General features: G+C 31.9%; 2 protein-coding genes across 4 annotated transcripts in view; one reads left to right on the top strand and one right to left on the bottom strand.

Moving 5' to 3' along the window:
• The window catches only part of LOC145260356 (arginine--tRNA ligase, cytoplasmic-like), a 445287-nt gene that overhangs the window by 216306 nt on the left and 216517 nt on the right, over window positions 1-12464 (bottom strand). The window lies entirely within an intron of this gene.
• Window positions 1-12464, top strand: part of LOC145260364 (uncharacterized) — a 97731-nt gene that overhangs the window by 64888 nt on the left and 20379 nt on the right. Inside the window, exon 1 of one of the 3 annotated variants that reach the window (XM_080118321.1) lies at window positions 7522-7628. The exons of the other annotated variants lie outside the window; for them this stretch is intronic. The gene's annotated coding sequence lies outside the window, so the exon portion shown is untranslated. Of the gene's footprint in view, window positions 1-7521; window positions 7629-12464 lie in introns of those variants that run through there. 3 annotated transcript variants of the gene reach the window in all.

Below are 12464 nucleotides of genomic sequence, written 5' to 3'. Positions count from 1 at the left end.
GTATGGTCACATTGAAAGAATACAGGAGAATTCTTGAGTGGATAAAGAACAATTAAGGAGTGGGTTCAGTTTATAGAGGAAGGCCAAGGAAACCAGGAGAGCAAATGATAAAAAGGACTTAAGAGAAAGAGGGATAAATAAAGACATGGCCAGAGATAGATTAGCTTGGAATTCAATTTTTTTAAAGCTATCCAACACATGCCAGTATTTAAAACAAACGTTAAAACGAATATGATGATTTCATAACCAAGGATTACTTATTTATGTACAACAGTCTATATATATGTTTTGTATAAGTAATAGATGTGACATATTGTTTGCATCTAAAAGTAACAATGAATCAGTATTGGTCCCATTTAAATATAATAAAGATATAATAATGAAAACTTCATCTGAAAACCTAAAAAAAACTCTAACCCACAAAAACAATAATATTTTTAAAGATTTATCTTCTATTCTATAAATAAATTTGATTTAGTATAACACATTCATAACACAAATATGTGTAAGTTGAGCCCTTTCGAAAGGTATTAAAATTGAAGATCAAAAAAATTAATGACGTTGCAAGGTTCTCTCCCTTTACGAGATCCAAACTCTTTAGAATGTCAGTACATTCAGGCTGCAAGGTTTATTTTTTTCACATGTCAAATCAAATAGTTATCAGTTCAATATAACGTATAACTATTCATAATAATTGGATCCGGAGTTTGAATTAGCTGACCGGCAATACAGTTAATAATTTCATACTAACAAGTGCATACATAAAAAAATGAAATAAGTGTGTGTGTGTGCGTGTATATATGCATGTATGGTGGTTTCCTTCAGTCTTGACAGACTATGGATACCCACTTTGGATGGAGTTTTTGTGGCAAGAGTTGCTCAATGTCCGACCACACTTCTCTCAACATTGTTAATACCAGTGATAAGTGGAGGTTCAGAACGACTGGAAGCAATGCCAAGATAAGCAGCACCTAGAATTCTCAAATGGTCACCTATCTGGTACTAGCCAGGCCCAACTTGTGATTTGACGAGAACCAGTGTGTCCACGTGATTATGTCATATATATTCAGATATAAATCCTGCTTGACTGAAACAATATTTACATAATAGATATTATTCACGGCCGGAAGATGAGATGAAAGATCAAGAAAGTAGGATTTGAAAAGCTAATGCTCAAGAGGAAAAGGAAAAGCACTTTGGCAAAAGAAAAATTATTAGTCTGGTTACCATTTCCCACTCAGGGCACCTCAGGCAATTAAATATAAACTTTTCTACAAGGGTGACAAGGTGGACATCCTAAAACTGTAAATATTATTATTTTTTAAAATTCCATTTTCACTCCAAACAAGGCACAGAGCCACTTTGATGAAGGGGGCTACTATTGGGGACATAAGTTGCAAGGATACTACGTAGGGAGTTGAGCAACGAGATGTCTGAGAAGCAGACAACAGGAAGAAAATTCCAAAGGCTGGCTGTTAGAAAAAAAAACCCTATTAAAGTAGAAATTTTTCTGGCAGCTGGGAACTTCTACGATGAAGGAGTAGATTTTGCTGCCTGTCAAGGTATTTTATGTTGAGGGGCACAAGTGCTATGAGTTCACTGGCACACATTCTATCAAAGTACTTGTAAAACAAGCACAGGATACAACATTGCAGCAATGAGTCGGTAGTTGGAACTTGGTCTGTAATGTGGGACCTATTTGATCAGAGATTCTTTTTGGGACTAGATCCAATAGGGAGAGAATTATATATATACATATGTATATATATAAGTGACCTTGTCTGTTTATGTGCAGAACAGTCTCTATCAAACAATTCATAATATTTAAGTCTGTGACTTAAAACTTGATATATAGAGGATTTGAACCTGTGAAACAAATTTCATTTGATTTTTATCCAGTAAAAATAGCTGATAATGAGTGAAAATTGAAAAATAATTGGAACTTGGCAGGCGTAAGTCAACCAAACATTATTTCTATGCATGTGCAAATATACATTTATACCTTAACAATGTTATTTTTTAAGTTGGTATATGCGTACGGACCTAGCTTAGATGGTAACGAATAACGCTGGAGCTTTTTGGTTTTTTTTGTTTTTTTTTTACACAGGAATCACCACTTTATCAAGGCCAAGAGGCCACTCAAGGATAAGGGTTAAAGAGTGTACAGTAGAAATTGGACGTTTTAGTTTTGATTCTAGCTGATGGCACTCAATTTATATATATATTAATTTATTTTTTTTTTTTAACTTTTGAAATCAATACTATATATTCGATACAATAGAGAATTGGCTCTACAATAATAAACACTCAATCTGCATAAGTTAAAATATATTTAATTGTATTTATGAATGAGTAATGCTGGGCAGCTAGTATATATATATATATATATATATATATATATATATATATATATATATATATATATATATATATATATATGCTTATGCGTGCGTGTGCACTTCTCAACATAATTATAACTGACTTGCTGACAGTTGCTTCCTTTAGGTTTGCTTCCTCGCGATACGGTTAATGCACATACAAGATACAAGGCGTTCACATCAAGAAAGATAAGTTCTTGTAAGATAAATGCACAGCTTTCAAAGAAATGAACGTCGATTAAACAATGTCTCATGTAATAAAGAACATCAATAAATAAATATAAACGTTAACATCAAATAAGATGCCACTGATATACTGAACAGATTTCAGACAAAGCAGACTCATTAATTTTATTTGATAAAGAGATGTATCTCGAAATATCAGAAACTATACTAATAACTATTAACATCCTAACTTATTTTTAAATGTGCATTGCTAAAGCTTTCCAAACATTACTCTTTAAAACGTTATTATTCACACACTTAGTAGGATATTCAATAATAATATTCTCCAATCTAATAGGTCCCGCACTATCAACCAAGCTCCAATCTCTGTCCCATCACCACAATCTTGCATCCCTGTGCCTGTTTTACAAACATTTTAATGGAATGTGCTCTGACGAACTTGTTCCCTATCAACATAAATATCCCTGAACCCGACAAGCAGCAAAATCCCACCCCTTCACTGCAGAGATCCCTAGAAAGCTTTCTACTCTAATAGTTTCTTTACAAAAACTGCTAGACTTTGGAATTTCCTCCTGGTTTACAGCTTCCCTGACTGTACTAACCTGCAGGAATTTAAATGTAATATGAACAAATATCTGGTTGTTCAACTCCCTACATAAGGTCCCTGTAAACATGGTCCAAAATAGTACGCCTAATGTTCAAGTGGCAATATACCTTGTTTGAAGTGAATAAGAGTTTAAAAGAAATAATAATATAATAGATAAAGAAATATAATTGATAAAGGAATGTATCTGGAAATATCAGAAACATGTAATTAGAAATTATACTATATCGTTGAAACTTTCACAAGACTAATATATAAAGTAAAGCTAACCTCTGTGTGATTTTGTACATTATAGAATAACTAACAAAATTCAATCATTTATTCTCCCTTGCCAGTTATTTATGGAGAACATCAGGGCATGTTCTTAAAAACAAATTATATTTCAAATAAATTTTATCAAATAAAGAATTAATCCTGATTAATATTTTATCTTTGCTTCCAACTAAGATATATAAAAGGAGCTTTTCTCTCACAAACAAAAGTCCCCTTTCTGTTACTCATAAATATCTGCATGAAATCTGATATGTGAAATTTTATATATATTTTTTTAAATCTGGTATATTTTATCAATTTGAATTTTACATTCTAATTTTTAACATTGAACACTTTCAAATACACATTTAATAAATAGTTTGATTGTATTTTTTTATGACATATTCACTCATTTTCATGCTTTTTAATACAGAATCCAGTCATTTTAGTCAAAGTTTAATACTTCAAGTTTTTAATATCTTCAAATATTTATTTGTAGTGCTTGGTTTGGTTGTTTTGTAGAGAAAAACCGGTTTTGTTTTGTGCTTTAAAGAATACTAGCCTGTGTGTCCAGCATTGCCCGGATGTTTGGAGGTATGTGTTGAGCAAAAATAAAAAAAAGTGGTAGTAGGTAGGCAGGCTCAGACCCGTATCGCGAAGGAGGAAAAAGAAAAACATGATGTCTTTGTTGCTGCGTCCATCGCCAAACCAGAACTGGCGAAGGTTTAAATTAAGGTTAGCCAACTGAGAAGAGGGAAAGAAAAGTGCCCAGTTGAGGGTGAAGGAATTAATGTTTTTCGCCAATTTTTCGATATTTGTCAGCCGAAGGGTCGAGCTTAAAAACGATACCACTCTTGTGAAAATCTGTCGCCTCTGTCGAAAGTTTTAGGCATACATACATACATACATTTAAACAGACAGGTGAGATTTATATTATAGATGGTTGAATTTATGTTATAGATGGTTGAATTTATGTTATAGATGGTTAAATTTATATTATAGATGGTTGAATTTATATTATAGATGGTTGAATTTATGTTATAGATGGTTGAATTTATATTATAGATGGTTGAATTTATATTATAGATGGTTGAATTTGTTATAGATGGTTGAATTTATGTTATAGATGGTTGAATTTATATTATAGATGGTTGAATTTATGTTATAGATGGTTGAATTTATGTTATAGATGGTTGAATTTATGTTATAGATGGTTGAATTTATGTTATAGATGGTTGAATTTATGTTATAGATGGTTGAATTTATGTTATAGATGGTTGAATTTATATTATAGATGGTTGAATTTATGTTATAGATGGTTGAATTTATGTTATAGATGGTTGAATTTATGTTATAGATGGTTGAATTTATGTTATAGATGGTTGAATTTATGTTATAGATGGTTGAATTTATGTTATAGATGGTTGAATTTATGTTATAGATGGTTGAATTTATATTATAGATGGTTGAATTTATATTATAGATGGTTGAATTTATATTATAGATGGTTGAATTTATATTATAGATGGTTGAATTTATATTATAGATGGTTGAATTTATATTATAGATGGTTGAATTTATATTATAGATGGTTGAATTTATATTATAGATGGTTGAATTTATATTATAGATGGTTGAATTTATGTTATAGATGGTTGAATTTATGTTATAGATGGTTGAATTTATGTTATAGATGGTTGAATTTATGTTATAGATGGTTGAATTTATGTTATAGATGGTTGAATTTATGTTATAGATGGTTGAATTTATATTATAGATGGTTGAATTTATATTATAGATGGTTGCATTTATGTTATAGATGGTTGAATTTATATTATAGATGGTTGAATTTATATTATAGATGGTTGAATTTATATTATAGATGGTTGAATTTATATTATAGATGGTTGAATTTATATTATAGACTGTTGAATTTATTTTATAGATGGTTGAATTTATATTATAGATGGTTGAATTTATGTTATAGATGGTTGAATTTATATTATAGATGGTTGAATTTATATTATAGATGGTTGAATTTATGTTATAGATGGTTGAATTTATGTTATAGATGGTTGAATTTATGTTATAGATGGTTGAATTTATGTTATAGATGGTTGAATTTATGTTATAGATGGTTGAATTTATATTATAGATGGTTGAATTTATATTATAGATGATTGAATTTATATTATAGATGGTTGAATTTATGTTATAGATGGTTGAATTTATGTTATAGATGGTTGAATTTATATTATAGATGGTTGAATTTATATTATAGATGGTTGCATTTATGTTATAGATGGTTGAATTTATATTATAGATGGTTGAATTTATATTATAGATGGTTGAATTTATATTATAGATGGTTGAATTTATATTATAGATGGTTGAATTTATATTATAGACTGTTGAATTTATTTTATAGATGGTTGAATTTATATTATAGATGGTTGAATTTATGTTATAGATGGTTGAATTTATATTATAGATGGTTGAATTTATATTATAGATGGTTGAATTTATGTTATAGATGGTTGAATTTATGTTATAGATGGTTGAATTTATGTTATAGATGGTTGAATTTATGTTATAGATGGTTGAATTTATGTTATAGATGGTTGAATTTATATTATAGATGGTTGAATTTATATTATAGATGATTGAATTTATATTATAGATGGTTGAATTTATATTATAGATGGTTGAATTTATATTATAGATGGTTGAATTTATATTATAGATGGTTGAATTTATTTTATAGATGGTTGAATTTATGTTATAGATGGTTGAATTTATGTTATAGATGGTTGAATTTATGTTATAGATGGTTGAATTTATGTTATAGATGGTTGAATTTATGTTATAGATGGTTGAATTTATGTTATAGATGGTTGAATTTATATTATAGATGGTTGAATTTATATTATAGATGATTGAATTTATATTATAGATGGTTGAATTTATATTATAGATGGTTGAATTTATATTATAGATGGTTGAATTTATATTATAGATGGTTGAATTTATTTTATAGATGGTTGAATTTATGTTATAGATGGTTGAATTTATGTTATAGATGGTTGAATTTATGTTATAGATGGTTGAATTTATATTATAGATGGTTGAATTTATTTTATAGATGGTTGAATTTATGTTATAGATGGTTGAATTTATGTTATAGATGGTTGAATTTATGTTATAGATGGTTGAATTTATATTATAGATGGTTGAATTTATATTATAGATGATTGAATTTATATTATAGATGGTTGAATTTATATTATAGATGGTTGAATTTATATTATAGATGGTTGAATTTATATTATAGATGGTTGAATTTATATTATAGATGGTTGAATTTATGTTATAGATAGTTGAATTTATGTTATAGATAGTTGAATTTATGTTATAGATGGTTGAATTTTTCAAAGAGTTAGGAAAAAATAATATTAATTTTTGGTTTATTTTTTGTCAGAGAACAAGTATCTTCAGACAGCCTGATATGGTAGCATAATGTCTAATAAATGGATAAAACTGAACAAATTATATTTCGAATCAGTTTTATGGAATATGGAATTAATCCTGAATAATATTGTATTCTTGCTTATCACTAAAATATATAAAAGGAGCTTTTCTCCCACAGACAGATGGTCTCTTTGTGTTACTCATTAATATCAATATGAAATTCTATATATTTTTTTAAAGTCAGGTTTATTTCATCAGTTTGAATTTTACGAATTGATAGCATTAAGGGATTTCAAGTACACTTCTAATAAATGGATAGCCATGAAATTGCAGTCAAATATGTAAATAAGGACTATCTAGAAACTGCCTCACTACTTGAACTGATCAAATTGAATATGACTAATTGTTCAACGAAGAGAGTACAATTAATCAGGGCAACAGGATCAAGTTCTTTATACACTGATTAATGAAGGGGTGGGTAGAGTAGTTACACATGAAACACTGTGGAAGGAGGCAAATATCAATAAGTAGATTATGCACATTCAACTTTAAAATATGAGGAGAGAGAAAGAGAGAGGAGAAGAAAGAGAGAGAGAGAGAGAGGGGAGAAGTGAGAGAGGGGGGGGAGCGAGGGGGGGGGAGAGCGAGAGAGAGACTTAAACCCCACTCCCAGCTTTTCCGATTCATTTTTTAAAAAATATTTTGTTAATTAATCTCACCATTTAGTGAGGATCAGCCAGGTAAGTAACATTGAGATTTTTCATTACCTTTCGTCTATTTTCTTCCTGACACATTGAAATTTATATGAAGCAACTACATTCTTAAACCTCATCCACTCCACCTCCCTCTCTATGTCGATGTGTTTTCGTATATGCCTAAGATCAATATTCAATATTCAGCATATATGAATCGTTGCGGATGTGTTGGATAGCAAGTTCATCTCAGAGGTGTCATGAAATTGGTCCTTAGCTGATGACCCATTCATATGCAATTCTACCAGAGGACATTAATAAGGTGTGTGTGTGTGTACAGAATTTACAGAGCAAATATAAAACAGAGGCTAGAAGTGTGTGTGTGTGTGTGTGTATATATATATATATATATATATATATATATAAAAGAGGCTGGAGAGAGTCCAATACTTTTTTGACCATAAACTAGTCCCCCATATTAGATTTTAAACTGAGGGTACTGTCGATTTTTTGACCTTCTGTAAAATTTATATATATATCTATGCATACTTAAAAGGTGAATGTTGGATAATTAGACAAGCAGGTCATTATTAAAATTGGTGAAATTAATTTTTAGTAAAATTTGTTGACGTCATATATTGACACATCTATACACAATATACACACATAAATGTTAAAAGAAAAAATAGAATTTATTTTTTCTTTTCTTTTTATATTTATATTTTATATTTTTTATTATCATATTTTTATATTTGTATTTTAAATCTATTTGTTGTGAAACCACAATCTATACTTTGAAAAGGGAGATAATCCTGCAATGTTTACTTGTTTTTTTGTTTTTTTTTAGGTTTTTCTGAATGATAATTAGGAATGTCAAGTAATAATATCTCAATAGTTCTGTATATTTTATAGGTAGGTTGAAATATAAATGATATAGGAATTCTCTGTGTTTTTCTCTCATAGTTTTACTTGCATGCATTAATGCATATGTGTATATGTATAGTATAAAAATATACTTATGGCAAATAAGCTACACACAAATATTTGTTTTATTCTATCATAGGAAATCATCCGATTAACAATCGCAGTTCCTTGGCTTTTTGGCTAGAAGCAAAGTGTAGTATCTGTTCTGATACTACACTTCACCTTTTCTGACTTCAATCAGTGGAGGAGAAATCCTTCTAGATTGAGGTAATTCTTATTTTTGTTCCTTTCCAGATTGCTATTTCTTATTGAGGAGCTGGATTTTCCTCACATTAAAAACCGACCTTGTGTCTAATTCTGCCCTCGTGTAGATACCAGTAAATAGGAACAATCTCTACTATTATATAAAAATCACTTTGTGTGTGTGTGTGTGAGTTCCTTGTAGGTTCCCCAACGGCTGAGCCTATCTTTTGCAAATTACATACAAAGGTAATTTATATGTCTGGCAATGTTCTTAGATATGTTTTGTATTGAAATTCATCCAACAAGTATCGAAAATCGAAAAAAAATCTGATCCCAAAATATTTTTTTTCTTATAGATGAAAAAGAACAATTTTTACAGGGGAATTTTTTTGTGTTACACCAGCAAGGGAGATAATAAAATCTTAGCAAATGATTTCTTAAAATAAAAACAGAATTATTGACATCTGGAGAGATCATTCAATTCGAATGATCCCCTGTTTAAGCCCAGGTGTACTTCACCATTTTATTTTAATTTTTTTCTTATTAATGAGTTCAATTTACGATAAAAGAAGAGGTACCATTTAAAATCACCACAAATCATTTCTCCATTTGCATATTTTAAAAGTAAACATTAATCAGAAGTGACTTTTCCAGGGCATTCATCATCAAGCCAAAATATCGGATGATGTAATATTGTAAACAAACACAAATGGAATTTGATGAACGACATTACCATTTTATTTATTTTTTTTTTTTGTGAAATAGTCCACTGGACGAATTCTTCTTTGCAATATATAATATTCAATAGAGGATTGATTCTTACTTGAAGCTTGTCTTAAATGATCGGGCGATACACGATACTATTTTATAAAAAAGGGATTACGGGTGAATTTTTATATATACTAGCAGGACCTGTTAACCGGCGTTGCCCGGTGGAAGCATGACAGATCCCGAACAGAATCGTTAAAGGACTTCCTTGAAAACAAATTAAAATACAGTTGTTGTTGGTGGCCACTGCAGTTCCTAGAAAATAGTGAACATTGATGGCTGTAGTCCAAATTAAATAATCTAATTTCTACTGTCGGCCATTTTTTTCCAGTAGCAGCTAGTGAAAGCCACTGTCAGCACTGTTGGTTACCGGCAATTAGCAGTATTGGTTTGAAGAAGTAATCTGCAGGTACTGGCTGATTATAAAGAAAGTATTTATCAACTCTTTTTTTTTTTTTTTTTTTTACATGGTGGTCATCACTTATCAAGGCCGAGAAGCCACTCGGGGATAAGGGTTATTGTGTGTACAGTAATCAATAGAATAGTATCGTAGTAATAGTTAGTATTAGAGCTTTGATAAAGTGTCATTACTTAAGGGGGCGGTTCATCAGGAATTTGTTTGTGTTGGACTTAAAGACATCTAGGTTGAAGTCGGGGGGGGGGCAGGCAAGCAGAAGAGAGTTCCACAGGCGTGCAGTTCTAAGAAAGAAGCTTTGTTCATGGAATCTATGTTTTGATTTAGGCACGGATAAAGAGTGGGGAAAATTATTGACAGTGGTTTCAGCCAGACGGGTGTTTTTTGTGAAAGATTGGAGCTCAGACGAGCACTTGCCATGGAAATAACGATAAAACAAAGACAGGCTCGCAACGTCTCTTCTGTGGGAGAGGGATTGCGAGGAAGAGAAAAGGGCATCCCCCACTAAACCACGAAGTCTATTTTGTACTCTGTCAATGCAGGACAGACTGTTTTTAGCAGCTCCTGACCAGATATGGCAGCAGTACTCCATTCTTGGACATACTTGGCTTTTATATAGATAGAGAATTGCATCAGTAGTGAGATATCTTCTGGAGCGGTAGAAGAATCCCACCATCTTCCCAGCATCCTTGGCAACAGACCTGATGTACGTGTTCCATTTCAGATCAGGAGTAAAGGTCAAACCCAGAAGCTTGTCAAAACATGGAGCCTCCCCAAGACAAGAGCCATCAATTTCACTTGATGCCAGATGGGGATAAGAGAGTTGATGATGTAAAGATAGAAGCTTGGTTCTGGATGCATGAAAGTGACCAGCCACCTCTTCCCACACTGTACCACGCGCTCAAGATCAGAGGAGAGAGAATTAGAGAGAACTTTGTCATTTTCGGCCTTTGATGTGTTGCCGTAGATGGTCGTGTCATCAGCATAGATGTCAAAGAATAATTTAAGTATGTGTTTTGGGAGATCATTGATGTAGATCAGGAAGAGAGTTGGGCCCAAGATGGACCCCTGAGGGACTCCAGCATTAATACTGTGGGCCTCTGATTTCTGCCCATCAACCACTACTCTTATGAACCTATCGGAGAGAAATGATTTAATAATTGAGAAAACATTTCCAGTGATACCGTAGCTGGAAATCTTGTGAAGTAGGCCCTTATGCCATACCTTATTGAAGGCCTTCGATATCTCAAGAGCAATTGCCCTGGAAAGGAAACCTTTGTCAAGAGATTCACTAATCTTATGAGATATAACCGTTAGCACATCTGCTGTAGATCTTGCGGAGCGGAAACCATATTGCATGTCACTAAGAAGGTTGTTTCTGCTGAGAGGTGGTTGACTACTTCTTTATTTAATATGAATTCTAACAACTTACTCATGACACACAGGAGACTTATTGGTCTGTACTGAGAGGGAGATGACTTTTCACCTGAATTCTTAAATACAGGGTATACTGATAAGGTTTTCCAGGGTGTTGGAAAGCACTTCTTCTTAAGACAATGCTTAAACAGTTTTGTAAGTATGGGAGCAATTTCTGGTTGAAGCTTTTTCAGCACTATAACTGGAATGCCGTCAGGGCCAATTGCTTTACTGGAATTAAGGTTCTTGATTAGCTTGGCGACCTCACGCACAGATATTTGTATGTTGCATAGCGTGTTGTCTGTTATAGGAGGAAATACGGGGAGTTGATGGCCTTTGTTGCATAGGGTAGAATTAGCTGTGAAGTTCTTGGCAAATAGTTTGGCCTTGTCTGATGCTGACGAGATGACCTCTGGTCCATTGATGATGGTTGGGATAGAACACACACTTCTGTTCAGGATCCTATTTGTTATTTGCCAAAACTGGTGGGAACCAAGCCGCTGCTCAGCTACTTTGGATTTAACAGACTGAGCATATAGCTCTCTTGCATTTTTTATTATTCTTTTACAGTGGTTGCTGGCAGTCCTGAAAGCAGCTTTAGTCTTAGTACATCTATTACGTTGGTAGCTATGGAAAAAGTGATTTCTGTGCGCGATAGCAGCACATTCTGGGGAAAACTATGGCTGGCTGTTAGATTTTTGTTAGAATTTTTTTGATGGTATGAATCGGTCTATGCCTACAGTTAACCATTTGGTCAGGTCTGATACTATAGAGGACACATCGGTTTTAAACATGGAATGCAGAGGTAGATCAGATATAAATGTACAGAAGCTATCCCAGTCCGCCATAGAGTATCGGTATACAATACAGTGGAGAGGTATGTCTGAAGACTTATTACATTTAATTTTTATCTTAACTGCTACAACAGAGTGGTCAGAGGATCCCAGAGGAGATAGAACGGAACATATATATATTACGCATAGATTATTGTTTCAGTATTTACTTCAAGAGTGCTCAATACAAGATGAGAGCTTAGTAGTTGTATGTTTAGAAAAAACTACACATTTCTCTGAGCAACATGTGAGAATGGAATTACATCATTAGTTCATCTGATATGG

This window comes from Euprymna scolopes, chromosome 3 (genome assembly GCF_053919585.1).
Source record: "Euprymna scolopes isolate OS-2025 chromosome 3, ASM5391958v1, whole genome shotgun sequence".
Classification (NCBI taxonomy): Eukaryota; Metazoa; Mollusca; class Cephalopoda; order Sepiida; family Sepiolidae; genus Euprymna; species Euprymna scolopes.
This window is presented reverse-complemented; position numbering and strand designations above follow the sequence as displayed.